Here is a 16,424-nt window from a genome sequence, read left to right on the forward strand (position 1 = left end):
TGTATCCATCATTAATCAAGAAAATGCCATAGGCTTGTCTACAGGTCAATCTTACGGGGGCATATTCTTGATTAGGTTCTCTATTCCCAAATCACTGTAGCTTGGGTGGAGTTGACATAAAACCAGCCAGCACACATGCCAATTTGGATGTGAAAGGCCATGGCTATTCTCCACCATTTAGAGTCAGTTATTTGCATATATAATAGTGAGCAATGTTCCAAAATCATGCATCAACAGGGGCCCAGGAAAATAAACATAATCTGTCTCTTTTATGTATATAGTTTTCAAGCCACGAAATATGTATCTCTTTTGTATGTGTTTGTGTGACATTTATGTGTAGGAGTTCATGTATTAATTTGTGAGGAGGGGTAGCTATGGTCAGTATCAAGTATCTTCTTTAATTCTTCTTCATTTTATTTTTTGATACAGGGTCTCTCACTGGGAGCTGTGGTCTTGCTGTTTATGCTATGCTGACCTGCCAAGAGCCTAGGGATTCCTCTTGTGCCTGCTTCCTGAGCACTAGGACAACAAGCACAGCCACCACGCCCATCCTTGTACATGGAATCCAGGGATCAAACTCAGGTTCTTCACCAGCTGAGTGGTTGTCCCAACTTCATGATATATATTTCTCTGAAAAGGGGTACTGATGAGATCTGGAGAGATGGCTCAGTGGTTACAAGAATCTGTTTCTTCCAGAGCTCTCAGTAGAGCTCTGTTCCCAGCACCCATATGGGACAGCTGGCAGCAACCTGTAACACCAGCTCCCAAGGATCTATTGCGTTCCTCTTCTCTCCTTGGAGACAGCAGGAATTTCCTGAACACAGAAGTGAGTTCCAACTGTTTGGACAGCTGTGGTAGCCACTGTGAAGATCTTTCTGGACTGTGAACGCTGTCAACATAGCTAGAGTGCCAGGCTAATGTCAGAGGTGGTTTGTGAGAAACCAGGAAAGGGTGGCAGACAATGACACCAAGCCACCACGAACGCCTGACCATGAAATCACCCTGTCACAGCTTCTCCGCAGCTCCTCCTGCCCGCAAACAGCTCCACTCTGAAGATAAGAGCCCCTAAAATGCTCCCACAGTTGAGAGGGGGAACTCAGTACAGCACGAGGCTAGCCATCCGCGTGCTGAATGGGTCTGCTGGGAAATGAAGGGAAATGAATCACCACACGCGGCCATGTGAGTCGAGCAGGCTTTGGCATGTAGCCACTGTTTGCCAGTAAAAACGGCTACAATCTGGCCTGAGTCCTGCTCACACAGGGCGCTCAGATTCCAAAGTTGCGTTCCCAGGAAAGCCTGACATGTCAGGGGACTGCACTTGTGCACAGTTATGCCAGCCCTTCCGGCTTCCACCTGGTAGCATTAGCAAACAAGAAATCGAGCTATAGGTGAAGCCTGCCCTCTCTTTGCAGATTATCCCGTTTTCCAAATGAAAGATTGGGTCACTGTAATGGGACAAACATCAGGATTTCTAAGGAAGGAAAGGAAGGAAGCAGAACACACCTGGAAACCAAGGGTAATGTGATTTGTATATAAAGTCACCAGATCTTAGGCTATTCTGGCACCTACTTACATATATTACAAAGCACTGAGCACACCCTCACCCAGTGACAAACTTCCAGCTGCCAGTGGGACATTTTAATGTGAGCAAAAGTCCCCAGGAGAACACTTTAGAAGCCTGTCTTTGGGTTCAGTTCCTGGAACCTAACATGGATTCAACTTGTGACATTCAATTTATCTAATTTTTTTTGTTTTTATTATGTTCTCTATACACAACCACAAAACAGAACTGACACAAAACCAAGTGGACAGTTGTTTTTTTTTTCTTCCATCTTAAATTGGAGTCAAAAGAAGAGTTTCATCAAATAGGCCACTACCCTGAGCTTACTGATAAAATATGGTGCAGGTCAGGCCAAAAGGGTTCCTTCCCTCCCTTTTCACTCTTTTCTTTTGTCTTCTCCTTTCTCATCTCCTCTCTCTTTCTTCCCCCTCCCATTCTCCATCTTTAACTCCCCCTCCCCCTTTCTCATTCATGACATGGTCTCTCTGTGTTGGCCAGATGGCCTCAAATACACAACGCGCAATCATCAGTCTCTTGGTCCCAGCCTTCTGAGTGCATATATAACAGGCATGTGTGTACCCTTATGCCTGGGAACCTCGATATTATTCAAAACCTATACACAGGCTGTGTGCTGTTGTTAAGGAAACAGACGTGATTATTTAATATAGCCCATACAATACATCTCATGCCGATTTAGGGTCCTAGTTAATATAAGACTAAGTACTTACCATAATTAATCCACTTAATTAAAAAAAAACAATTATTACCAGTACTTCCACTAGTGGTGATAATTAATAGGTGCATGGTTTGGGCTTCCTTCTAAGTTATCCAATGCTGTGTCAGAGTACTTATGTTTTCCCTAGAATCAAGCAGGTAGGCGTTGCCTGTATGGATCCTGACATCTCGATAATAATTGGCTTTCAGGTTTCCCCCTCTACTCTTCTCTCACACTGATGAGATTGTGATGCATATACATTATTTTGAAGAAGCATCTTTCTAATAATATAAAACAGACATAATAAGAGTTTCAAAAAGACAAATGGGCTGGAGAGATGGCTCAGCAGTTAAGAGCACTGGTTCCTCCAGAGATCCCAGGTTTGATTCTCAGCACCCACATGGAGGATCCCAACCATCTATAACCCCAGTTCCAGGAAATCTGATGTCCTTTTCTAACGTCCGCAGGCACTGTGCTCATGTACACATGCTCACACACAGAAATTTATGTGTACGCATAAGTAATTAAAACTGTCAGACATCACCTCTCTTCCTCTGCTCTTCAAGCTACTGACTGACAACAGGGTTCATTCACATCAAAGAATAAAAGCTGAAGGGCAGGACAGGAGCATAGTCATGCAAGAAAAATGATCCATTTCTCCTTCCCAGGGAGGTCTGGACATCCCCCCCATGATCCCTCTTTGTTACCTAGTCTCTCTTGGTCTGCAGATTGTAGCATAGTTAACTTTAATTTTACAGATAATATCCACTTATGAATGAGTACATACCATGTTTGTCTTCCTGGGTCAGATACTGTTGGCTAGTTCTATCCATTTGACTTCAAATTTCATGACATGATTGTTTTAATAGTTGAGTAGTACTTCATGGTGTAAATGTACCACATTTGCTTTATCTATTCCTTGACTGAAGGGAATATAGGTTATTTCCAGGTTCTGGATTATTACAAATAATTCTGCTATCAATATAGTTGAGCAAGTGTCCTTGTGGTATGATTGAGCATCCTTTGGGTATATGCCCAAGAGTAGTATAAGCTGGGTCTTGAGGTAAACTGATTCCCAGGCTTCTGAGAAACCACCATATTGATTTCCAAAGTGGCTGTACCTGTTTGCACTTCCACCAGCAGTGGAGGAGTGTTCCCCTTGCTCCACATCCTCTCTAGGATGAGCTGTCACTTGTGTTTTTTTATCTTGGCCATTCTGACAGGTGTAGGTTGGAATCTCAGAGTCCTTTTGATTGACATTTCCCTGATAGCTAAGGATGTTGAACATCTATGTAGGTGTTTCTTGGCCATTGGAGACTCCTCTATTGAGAATTCTGTTTAGACATGTATCCCATTTTAAAAACTGGATTACTTGGCTTATTGATGTCTAGTTTCTTGAATTCTTTAAATATTTTGGAAATGAGCCCTCTGTCAGAGATTCCATGAGTGGACTGAGGACTGGTGGTCATGGGGACAAGAGCAATTAGGTTTAGAGGGGAAAAGATGGGGGAGAATACCAAAAGAAACTACTGGAAGGGAGAGCATTTAAGGATCAAGCAAAAAACCTTGTGCAAGGGAATCTTCCAAGAAGCTACAAGGGTGAATCCAGCTAAGACTCTTAGCAATAGTAGATGTGTAGCCTGGACTTGTCATCTTCTGTAACCAGGAAGACTTCAAGCGGAGGCAGTGGGACATCAACCCAGCCACATAAACTTTGAACTACAGTTTGTCCTGCCTATGGGATATGTTGGGGGTAAGGGTGGCCTAGAAATTGATGGAGTGGCCAACCAATGACTGGTCTCACCTAAAACTGTTGCCACGAGAGTAATCCCACCCCTAGAACCCATGTCTGGAGCACCAAGACTCACAGACTGGATGGCCCAGATTCCTAGGATAGAACCAAACATGACTGGAGGAAAAAATGTCAGAGTAATGATAGATAATGATACTCTGCTATATTCACAGCTTGGTGCCTATCCCAACTGACACAGAGAGGCTTCATCCAGCAATTGATGGAAACAGATGCAGACCCACAGCAAAACATTAAGCAGAACTCCAGGGATCCTTCAGAAGAGTAGGGAGAAAAAATTGTGGGATCCAGAGGGGTCAGGGAATCAAAGAAAATCTACAGAATCAACTAACCTGAGCTCATGGGGGCTCACAGAGACTGAATAAACAACCAAAGAACCTGCATGGGACTGACCTAGGCTAACTGCATATATGTTAGTTATATAGCTTTTTCCACTTGGGGCACTTCTAACAGTGGGAGCAGAGGCTGTCTCTGATGTTCTTACTTTCTTTTGGAACCTATTCCTCATACTGGGTCACTTTGCCTAGTCTTAATACACAGGGAGGTATATCCTGCTTTGTTGATAGACAAAGGAGACTTGCCCTTTCCTAAACAGAAACAGAGGAGGTGTGGATTAGGGGGTGAGAACAGAGGGGGGTTTGTGGGGAGGGACTTGGAGGAGAAGAGGGAGAGGAACTATGTCGGGAATGTAAAATTAATTAAAAAAAGAAAAATCCAAATGCAAACCTTATTGCATAAGAGTAAATAAAATGGGTGCTTACAGGCCTGAAAAGGGGCTTGGTGGTTAAGAACAATAGAAACTCTTGTAGAGGACAGAGACTGGATGCCAGCACCCACATTTCCACATTTGGTAGACTCCATCTCCAGGGGACCCGGTGCCCTCTTCTGTTCTCCTCAGACACCTGCACACATGTTGTACCTTTATTCATTCACAGTCTCCCTCCCCCTTCCTCCCTCCCTCCCTCCCTCCCTCCCTCCCTCCCTCCCTCCCTCTCTCTCTGTCTCCCTCTCTCTCTGTCTCTCTCAAACACACACACACAATAAAAATAAAATATCAAAAAGCATAACTGGGAAAATTTTTAAAGTTTCATTGTTGACTACATTGGAGGCTAAAACGTATTCATCATGAGTCTTTGTCACACACATTTGCAACACCAGACAACAGAAGATGAACAACCCAGGTATAAGGTAACGGGTATATTTTGTTTTTCTTCTACATTTTGTGTATTTGGCATTAGGATTGATTTTTGAACAGTGCTTAAGAAATTTAACACATACTGATTTGGGACTTTTTTTTTACTGTCTGAATTTACAACCTTGGTATTTGATTTATGTTTATTTTTAATACAGATTTCCACTTTAGTGTTACATTTTTTACAAGTTGACAGCTGCATCATACACAATATGACTGTGAATCTGTTGCCAAGGTCTGACCTCATGTTCCTCTCTTTCTTCCTTTGACTGAAAAAAAGCATTATTATCTTCCGTTCAAGAATGATTTCAAAAACAGTAATAAAGCAAGCACCATAAGTTTTTAAAACTGATAAGCTGTTACTTCTATAGTATTTTTAAAAATTGCAAAAGGAACTGAGGTACTATGTACTTCTCTTATACAAGTAATGCAGGTTTATTACTGGGTATTTTAAATTTTTCCAAAAGTTATAAACAACCATAACCCTAAGTACTATGAACATTTTGGGAAAAGGAAACCTAAATATGTTGTATTTACATATATAGGCATAAATAGAATCAAATAAGATATATAATTTTATAAACTGCATGCTTTACACACTTTAAGAAAAACATTTTTTGAACTGGCAAGATGAGTCAGTAGTGAAGAGTGCTTGCTGCTCTTCCAGTAGACCAGAAGTGCCTGCCCAGAACCCACATCTACTGGGCAGCTCACAATTGCTTGTACCTCTAGTTCCAGGAGATCCGATGCCCTCTCTGGCTTCTACAGGCGCCTACATACACATGCATGTACCATAACACATATATGCAGATGATTCAAAAATGAATCTTTTAAACTGTTATTATTATTAATTGTTGTATGTTTGTAGTGTGTATGTGTGTGTGTGTGTGTGTACGTGCAAATGTAGGTCAAAGGACAAGTTCATAGGGTCACTTCTCTCCTTCTATCTTTCTGTGGGCCCAGAGATCAAACTTGGGTCCTCAGCCTTGTGTGACATGTGCTTTTACCTGAAGGATTCTACACATAAACTTCCTACCATACTAAATTAAGTCTTAAATGAAGAGATGTGATGCATTACTCTCCTTGTTTTATTTTTTAAGATTCTAAATATTGATTGATTGGTTTATTTACCTACTTACTTATTGAGACAAGCTTTCATATGCAGCCCTGTCTGGTCTGGAAGTCACTATGTAGAAGGTTGGCCTCATTCACAGAGATCTACCTACCTCTGCCTCTCAAGTGATAGGATTTAAAAGGCATGCACCCCATCACCACAGATAGATCTTATTTTTCAGTTATATATGTATATGTGTATGTGTAGATGTCCCCTTGTGCACCTCAGTGAAGTGCCTGCAGAAGCCAGGTTCTCTGGAGCTGGAGTTGTAGCCAGGTGCCTATGAGCTGCCTGGTATGAGTGCTTGGAACTGAACTTGGGTCATCAGCAAGGACAGTAAGTGTTAACTCCAGTCCCTGAATTATTGTTCTTGCTCTTGCAAAATAAACTCAAGGAAGGGAGGGTTTATTTTGCCTTACGAGGAAGCATGGCCCTAGGAGCTTGAGGCAGCTGGTCAGCTTGCATCCAATCAGGTAGCAGAGAAAGGTGAATATGGCTCAGCTCAGTTTCTCCCTTGTATTCACTCCAGGCTCCCAACTCATTGGGTAGAGTCACTCATACTCATGGCGGGTCTTCCCTACTCATTGGGTAGAGTCACTCATACTCATGGCGGGTCTTCCCTACTCATTGGGTAGATTCACTCATACTCGTGTGTGGGTCTACCCTACTCATTGGGTAGATTCACTCATACTCATGGCGGGTCTTCCCTACTCATTGGGTAGATTCACTCATACTCGTGTGTGGGTCTTCCCTACTCATTGGGTAGATTCACTCATACTCGTGTGTGGGTCTTCCCTACTCATTGGGTAGATTCACTCATACTCATGGCGGGTCTTCCCTACTCATTGGGTAGATTCACTCATACTCGTGTGTGGGTCTTCCCTACTCATTGGGTAGATTCACTCATACTCATGGCGGGTCTTCCCTACTCATTGGGTAGATTCACTCATACTCGTGTGTGGGTCTACCCAACTCATTGGGTAGAGTCACTCATACTCATGGCGGGTCTTCCCTACTCATTGGGTAGAGTCACTCATACTCATGGCGGGTCTTCCCTACTCATTGGGTAGATTCACTCATACTCGTGTGTGGGTCTTCCCTACTCATTGGGTAGATTCACTCATACTCGTGTGTGGGTCTTCCCTACTCATTGGGTAGAGTCACTCATACTCGTGTGTGGGTCTTCCCTACTCATTAGGTAGAGTCACTCATACTCATGGTGGGTCTTCCCTACTCAGCCAAGACCCTTGGGAACTCCCTCATAGACATGCCTGGAAGTGTGTCTCCTAGGTGATTCCAAACTCTGTCAGGTTTACAGTCAGCATCTTCCATCACACATGTGGATTATGGAGTATGTGCCATTTTCTCTGCCTCACATTTCTCTGTAGACTTTGTACTGCCTGACACAATGTCCTTCAGGTGCTGGCCGCTGCAAGTTGTGGAGTTGTTTGTTTATTTGTTTTTAAAAAGGAACCGAGAGGAGATTTTCTATTCCAGGGAGCAAACCGTAGGAAGAGAGGCACGCTACAAGACCAGGATTTGCATCTGGCAATGACAAAACAGTGATGTCTGGTCTGAATGGAGAGCATTCACACTACAGGGCTCAAGCAAGGGAAGAAAGAGACGAGGGAGCCACGACACTAAGGAGTCCTGTCACAGGGGTGGGGAGTAGTCTTGTGAGTTTCAGTTGGGCTTAGGGAGGACAAACATGGAATCCACTGGATCTTAAAAAGGTTTTTAAAAGTTGGGCTAAGATTATGAACTGTCATATAACATGTAAGGCCCTCAGAAATGTCCCTGAGGTGAGAATCCCATGACTAATCTTTGGTTTAAAAGAACCTAATTGTCCTATGTAGGGCAGTTAATATTTTGTTTATTTGTTGACCTTACTATGTAGTAGAGTATTACTTTGAATTTCTGATCCTCATGCTGCCACCTCCTGTGTCTTCTGAATTCTAGGATGACAGGCGTGTGCCATTGTGTAAGGTTTATGGGATGCTGGGCAACACTGTCCCCGTTGATCTGCAACCGTAGCCCCTTAGGATGGTGATTCTTAGAGGGTGACCCCTGAGCTGCAACTGCAGCATCCTTTTGGGAGTTCCTCTGCTATGCAAATTCCCAGGCCACACACAAGGCCAGAAACACACTAAGTCAGAAACACAGCAGTCTGCTTTCAGTAAGTCTCCAGGTGATGCTGATTGGCATGCATACTCATGGACCAGTGGAAGAGGAGGGGAGGAGGGGGAGGGAAGCATGCCTTTCCCATGAGTCACCTGATACAACTTGGATTTATTGCCTTCAGGTGTTTTAAGTCAAGGGTAATTCAGCCAGCGGCATGTTAACACATTGCCCACAGCATAAAGAGAGAGTAAAATTTATTCCTTCACCCAGACATACTAAAGTGCCCCCACCCCTTGCTGCATTCCACACAAGTGATACAAAACGTATGCTGACCTCAACTCTTTTCCAGAGAAACTAAATAGGGAAAGGCAACAAAGCCACAGCCCCCACCCCCCATCCCTAGATGCCTGTTTCTAACTGGCCCGGCCCTGAGCTCTGGAGGTATCTGATGTCCTCCTGCCAGCATCGTAGCACTCAGAAACACCAGCTGTGCCTTGGCTTTCTGCAGGGCTGTGGCTCAGTGTTCTGGATGGAGTACCTAAGAGATGCTGGCAAGAGGCATGTGCGCGCGCGCGCACACACACACACACACACACACACACACACACACACACACACACACACGCGCGCGCGCGCGCGCGCGCGCGCAGGAATGCTGGCACAGCGTTCATTCGGGCCAGGCTTGGCAGGAGACCTTTCTTTAGGTTCTGCTGAGTTACTTTTCTCACTGTGGTCAGAAACAGGACAAAAAGCAGCTTAAAGGAGAAATAGCTTATTTTCCTTCATGATTTAAGGAGGGAAACGGCCCCTCCAAGTGAGTAAGACACGGAGGCAGGAGCACAAGTTAGCCCACTGCTCCCATCAGCTCTCAGTTTGGGAGGAGAGCCTGAAATGGGACAGGAAGTGCTCTCATAAAACCTCAAGACCCGCCCCCCCCAGTAACCCACTTCCTCCAGTGAGGCTCCACAACTTCCCCAAACAGCGCCACCAGCTGGAGACAGGTGTGCAAACACACAGGCCTGTCTGAGCCTGAATCATGCAAACCACACCATCTTCACTCTCTGTGCCAGCAAGGAGCCCCTTACAACTCCGAGCCCGCCCGCCCGTGAGTCCTGCTCTGAGAAGGCAGCTGTGATATAGGGACAGGCCAAGCCCGTGTCCCTACTGACCCAGAGGGGTTCACTCAGCGCTTCGGCCTCAGTAAAACCACAATCCCTGTGAGACTGCTTTTCCAAGACATTACTTTGTTTCATAGACTAGTTATGAATACCATCAGACACCCCTAGGACCTGAAGGAAAGCACAGCCCATAAAGAACGTCTCTTATTTTCTTTGCTGAGAAACACAACCCATGCTCCCTCGATCCCTTCCAGAGACCGGCCTCATGTTCCTTACTGGCCATCTGGAACAGTGGAAAACTTCAGCCTGTGGTTAAGTCAGCCCAACTGCATGACCAAGCGTGCTTTAGACATCCAGAGCAGGAGCCTCAGACTTAGCACCGAGGCTCTCAACAGACCACCCACCTCTCCCTAAACGTGGTGCTGAAGACAACTGCTGAGTCAGCTCACTCTGTAGATTGCTTCCGCTATTACAGGGACTGTGGGCACTTTGTAGAATGGGTTACATTATAGATCTAGAGCAAGGATTGTGAACATCAGGGTTCTGTTAGTTTTCTGTTGCTGTCAAACAAAAACCAAACCAAACAACAACAACATGAAGAAAAGACCGGTAAGATGGCTCAGCGGGTAAAGGTGCTTATTGCCAAGACTAACAACCTAAGTTTGCTACCCAAACTCACAAGTTGCCTTCTGACCCCCAGAAGCATTCTGTGCAATGCACATGTACATACACAATCAATCTGAAACCCGAGACAAGCTGTGGGTCAGTGTATGATTTCTTCACAGCAAAATAGAGGCTGATGAAACTAGGAACAAAATGTCAGAGTACACTACAGATAAGAGCGGGCCTCAGATATGGGGTAGAAGCATCCAAGTCTGGTGAGTGGAAAAAAATAGTGTCACAGCAGATGGATGAAACTGCAGACTCCTGTGAGGTTGAAGAATCTGGGTCTCAGTTTCAATCCCCTGAAAACTGACCAGGGAAAAATTCCTGAACATTCCTTGTGTCTTCAGTCCCTGATCCTTTGAATGAAATCCCCTGAGCCCCACTAGACGTGAGAGCAGAGAGCCTTGGAAGGCCCCATAGCCCACGGGGAGGTCTGCGCCCAGACCCTGCCTGAGTTTCATGGTTCAGGGTTCTCAGCCCTGGAGACACAGCCTAGAGTCAGCTGAGGGACTGAAGAGTTAGCAGGCAAAATTGGCCTGAACTGTCTGTGGAAGACTGTCTAGATTGACGACTGATGTGGCAGAGTCCAGCTCATTGTGGGCAGCACCGTCCTAGGCTGATGGTACTGTACTGACTAAGACAGCTAGCCAAGCCCGAGTCTGAGAGTGAGCCTGGAATAAGCCAGCAAGCAGTACTCCTCTGTGCTTCCTGTCTCCAAGTTCTTGACCAGTTCCTGCCCTGACTTCCCTCAATGACAGATCTGAGACCTGGAAGCGTAAGCCAAATACACCCTTTCCTCCCTCCGTTTCTTTTGTTATCACAGCAACATAAAGCAAACTAGGAGGCTTTGCCGTCCCCTCCCATTCTTGTTTTGAGTTTAAACCACCACACACTTCACTTCCGGCTTGTTAGGAGCTCACGTGACAGTTACCTGACATTATCCTAGTGTTCCTCAAAGCTATGACAGGCCTCACTCCTGGGCCACCATCTTCTATCAGATCCCTGCCCTGCACACAGACTGATTTGGGGGGGCAGGAAACTGAGATTAAATCTCTGTCCTGAATCAGAATCAGAGCCCTGATTACCCTGCAGGTCGAGAGCTACAAGGTCTGCTAGAGGTTAGTCTAGAAGAAAATTCACAGTGCAAAAGGCCAGTAGCAATTTCCTAGATTCTCAAGAATCAGGGTTCTGTTATTGTATATTTTCCTCTTGTCAGAAAGCCCGTGACTGCAGGCCACCTGCGCAGGTCTTTTAGCCCTGGGATTACTCCTCGGGTCCCTGGGGGTGCTTCTGTCAGTCCTGGGCATTCTGTGGTCCACACTTCATTCTGGGACTGTGCTGACTGTTGTTGCTGGGGTTTTATGAAGCTCTTTCTTGCTCAGGATAAGAAGAAACAGTCACCTGAACGCAGCAAAGGACCCTTGAGGATGCCACTCACAAAAACGGTGCAGAGGGTGAGGACACAGCTTGGGTGGGAATTCAACTTTTCCTGTCAGACTTTAGTCACCTCCAGTGACTTTTAAAAATCCAGTTCTCTGCTGAAATGTGGACAAGCTGTATCGAGACTATCTGATCTAAAGTTGGCAAGGAAAATCAGAATAGAAGCAATTAAAATGATTTATCTGGTCTCATCTAACTGGTTATCAGCAAAGTGATTGGACACAGCATTGATTCCCGATAGGTAATTTGTCTTAGGAATGGAGACTACCATCCATTGCGCGGTGCGGGGGAGCAGTGATTTCACAAGCATATACTTGCCATTTAACGTTCAGTTTCAATGTTCACATCAACAAGAAGTTCTAGTTAGTGCAAGTTAGTTAGTTAGCTCAATAGTTAATTCAGGCGGTAGGTTGTTTGCCACCCCTACTTACCTGTGACATTAGTGCAAAGGGACATTGACGCATTCTCCCTGTTTCCCTAATTGGGTATGCATGCAATTGTGAACGCAATTATATTTGTAGAAAGATATGTCAGGTGTTTTTTTTTTTTTTCCAAAAGGCAAATGTAAAAAGATTCATCTTCAGACCCAAAGAATGCCTTAGAAAATATCGTGGTCTGCTTCCCTTTGGAGGCTCCATACTCAAGTCTTCAAAGGTCTCTGCGTGTTGACAACCGGTTGTAATAAGAAGAAAGTTCCACATCTAGTTGAGTGAGCAGTACAGATCTTGCTTAAAAGGCACGTTCAGGTGCAATGGGCCTGCACTGAAGCCCGAGATACTGCCTGGGGACAGGGCTCCCGCTGCTATGGAGATCATATCCACGGATTTGTTTACAATGTCCAGCTGTAGTCTGGGCTGGTCCCAAACTTTCTCGGTAGCCCAGGATGGCCTTCAATTTACAATCCTACTGCCTTTGCCCTGTCCCTGGTGGCGGGATTATAGGCATATGCCACCATACCCAGCTGTGTGGTTAAGTTATTTCCAGTTTGACACACACTAGAGTCACTTAGGAGGAGGGAACCTCCATAAAAGAATTGCTTCCATCAAATTGGCCTGTGGGCATGTGTGCGGGGCATCTCCTCACCTGGTGACTAACATGGGAGGGCCCAGATTCCTGGGAGGGGTACCACCCCTGGACAAGGTCTTGGGTTCTATAAGAGAGCAGGCGGGGCAAGCCATGGGCGAGGCAGTACACAGCGCCCTTCAGTGACCTCTGCTTCGGACCCACATCCAGTTCCCTGCTTTGAGTCCCTGTCCTGGCTTTTCCTCCTCAATTTGATTTTTGCTCTCACTGTGTTTATCACAGCAACAAAAAGCAAACTAAAACACCAGCTCTGGGCTTATTTATTTGAAGTTCCAAAGAACCCAGAAGATGTAAATGAAGACAAGGAGTGAGAAAAGCCTGTCAGCCCTGGAGCCAGAGCTATGAGCAGCTGCAATCTGCTTCTACTCACCAGATAAATAATCTAAGGAAACTTCTAGAACCATGCTGATAACTAGTTTTCTCACAAGGAAATGAAACAAGTGTCATGACATTCGCTCCAATCAAATGACAAACCATAGAGTTCTTCAAAGGCAGGCCTTGTACATCATCACCAGTTACAGATTTACCCCTACCATGTGCTCCATGGGACTTTGAAGGAGAACGCTGTATGGTTACACACTGGGAGAAGCTCCTTGACAAAGGTGAAGAATCCATTTCTCTCCATGTTGGAAAACTGCCCAGTCCCGTCCCCCCCACCTCCCCGCTAAAAGCCGGGAATGTCTTTGGAGTCGAAAGACTAAATTTTGGTAGTTAAAAATGTTTAAACCAGAACATCTTCTGGTCGTGCCATACTCAGAGCACGGGGATGCCAGAAGGGGGCGGGGGGCTGACCTTTCATTACTTCTTTTCCTGGAATGAATCTTTCCTAGACACCATACAGAGGATGTGAGTGAAACTATGCAGTACCTTGACACCTAGGGTGGGGTCTAGACTGGCCGGCACATTCCCAACTCCCTTATTCCATTCAGTAAAGCCTTGTTAGCTCCAAGGCAGCAAAGCTCCGTGGTAACCTACTTTCTGTGACCTGTCCTCTGCAGTTGCATGCAAGTGCCCCCCCTTAATTCCCACCTATAAATCCATAATAAACTTCTCTCTAAAGCATATTCTGTTCTGTCTGAATATTTTATTCTTCAAATCTGTGAGACAACAAAATGAAAGCCTTCATCCTAGGGCAGCTTTGGTGGCCACCTAGCACCTGGGATGCTTGATTTCTCGTAAAAATTCCACTGTTCTCAAAGACACCCCCAATGTGCCCACATCATTTTCAACAGTTTGGCAGAGAGAAAGCAGTTGCTGGGAAATATTCAACCACCACGCTACGTGTGGCTTCACTGAGATTCAATTGGACTGGCGACTGGTGACATTCATAGCTGCTTTATAAAAGCCGAGTCTGACTGTAATGACTAGGCAAACTGTTTGCTCTCTTGTGGACTTAGGACTTTGAAGGGCTTTGCAGACAACGGTGGGCCTTGACGAGATGCCACTGCATACTAGCTGAGCAAACATGCCATGTATGCCAGAGGACTTGTGTTTGCTTAGTGGAAATCTCACAGCTGAGCAAACTGCAGAGTGATGCTTGTCAGGGGGCCTTTCTTTTCCTGTGCAAACCGACCAGGAAGGTGAACTCCTTGGGGGTAACCCACAGGGTGCCTTCTGGGCAAACAGCAGATCTGTGAAAAGCCCTTTATCCACACCTCTGCTGTTTACACCTGGTGGCTTCCCTGGAGTGCATTCCAGTTCCAGTGAATTCTAATGTAAGGGGTACATTTATCCACCCCATCCCTTATGCTCCTCCCACCCTGTCAGGGATAAGCAGAACCAATACGATGGCTCTTATTTAGTCTGCCCCATGGCAGGGAATGGTTTCAACAATCTGTATAATGGACTTGGAGTTACACCTTATTAACTGACCAGGAGACAATGCCCCACTTGACAGGCTTATTTAATTTATTTATTTTGTAAAATTACCTTGAAACAAACAACTAGAATAGCAGTCACTCTTGGATCAATAAAGACAAGAAATGTTTGTGAAATGAGTGGAGACAGATTGGTGACCAACTCAGGTTTCTTTTAAAGAAACAACCATTTATCTTCTCTAATTTACTGACCCTTTTCAGTGATACCTATATCTGTGCCTCTGTCTCCCTCCCTCTTTACACTGGCCTGGCTTGAGCTTATTCAAGTCACAAGTCCTGGGTCCTGGGACATGGCCTGACTGTCCTTGACTCATCTCTGCATCTTGAGAGGTCACCAAAGATGTCCACACTGTCTTTATCATCAATTATCTATGTGTATACAAGTGTGCCTGCTTCCTGGGCGGCAGTGGTGCATGACATTAATCCCAGTGCTCAGGAGGCAGAGGCAGGTGGATCTCAGTGACTTCGAGGCCAGAGCCTGGTCTACAAAGCAAGTTCCAGGACAGCCAGGACTGTTACACAGAGATACCCTGTCTTGGAACCCCCCCCCCAAAAAAAATAGAAAGCAAAAGAAAAGAAAAGAAAAAAACCAACTGTGCCTGCTTGTTTATGTCTATATGAATGCATGCAGTGCCAGCTGAGGCCAGAAGAGGGCACTGGATCCCCGGAACAGGAGTTAACAAGTGGCTGGGAGCCACCATGTTAGTGTCCGGAACCAAAAACTATTCTACATTTCTTCCCAGAACCTGATCTATACTCTCTGTCAATGACTTACTTGTTTTCCCTCTTTCCCCACGAGGACTAAACTTTCCAAAGGAAGTAATTTGAACAGCTTCTTCACTGCTGTCTTCCCAGGGTGGACAACAGAGCCCAGAGGGTTCACGAGAGAAGGGATGGATGGATGGACGGGATAAAATGATGGCGTCCGGCACAGAGTGACACGGCTCTCTCTGGGATCGCGGTTAGCTGGCGAGCCTCTAGCAACTTGTGTCGAGAAGTTAAACACACTAGTTCTCACTAATAGGAGGGCTCAGCTTCACTGTTGTTACTGAGAGCGTTTTGTGCACATGCATACCTGTATTTATATAGTGTACATGTGTTTTAAGGCCACGTCTCTCTCTCTCTCTCTCTCTCTCTCTCTCTCTCTCTCTCTCTCTCTCTCTCTCTCTCTCTCTCTCTCTCCCTCCCTCCCTCCCCCACTCTTTCTTTCTCTCTCTCATACTTTGAAACTGGGTCTCTCATTGGTTTGGAGCTCAGTCGTCTAGTAAACCTTAGGGATGCTCCTCTTTTCCCTTCTCCCACGGGAATTACAGGTATATGGCCCCACATGCAGCTTTTCACATGGGTTTTTTGATATCCAATTCTGCCTCTCTTGATTACAAAGCAATCATGTCACTGACTTAGCTATCTACCCCCCCATCCTAAAAATACATTTTGAAAATGACAAAAACCCACAACACATAAATCATTTTCCTACACCGCCATACAGACCTGATGCCCTGGATGGGTCACGAGCAAGAAAACCATCTTTTGTGTCCAGTCACCAACAACTGGAGCCTACTTTATTTAGACCCAAACTCTTTGTAACCTTGTAAAATTCTATCAGAAGGAAGAACTATGAAACTAAAATGAGTATCAGCCAGGCATGGTGGCACGTGCCTTCAATCCTAGCAGTCTAGAGGTGTTAGCAGGAGGATCATGAGTTCAAAAACAGCCTGGGATAAATA

The 16,424-nt window shown here is 45.3% G+C and overlaps 1 long non-coding RNA gene across 1 annotated transcript in view; it reads right to left on the reverse strand.

Moving 5' to 3' along the window:
- LOC121137622 overlaps window positions 1-16,424 on the reverse strand; it is a 170,811-nt gene that overhangs the window by 9,632 nt on the left and 144,755 nt on the right. The gene's annotated exons all lie outside the window — the stretch shown is intronic.

The sequence above is a fragment of the Mesocricetus auratus genome, unplaced genomic scaffold (assembly GCF_017639785.1).
Source record: "Mesocricetus auratus isolate SY011 unplaced genomic scaffold, BCM_Maur_2.0 Super-Scaffold_100691, whole genome shotgun sequence".
Lineage (NCBI taxonomy): Eukaryota > Metazoa > Chordata > Mammalia > Rodentia > Cricetidae > Mesocricetus > Mesocricetus auratus.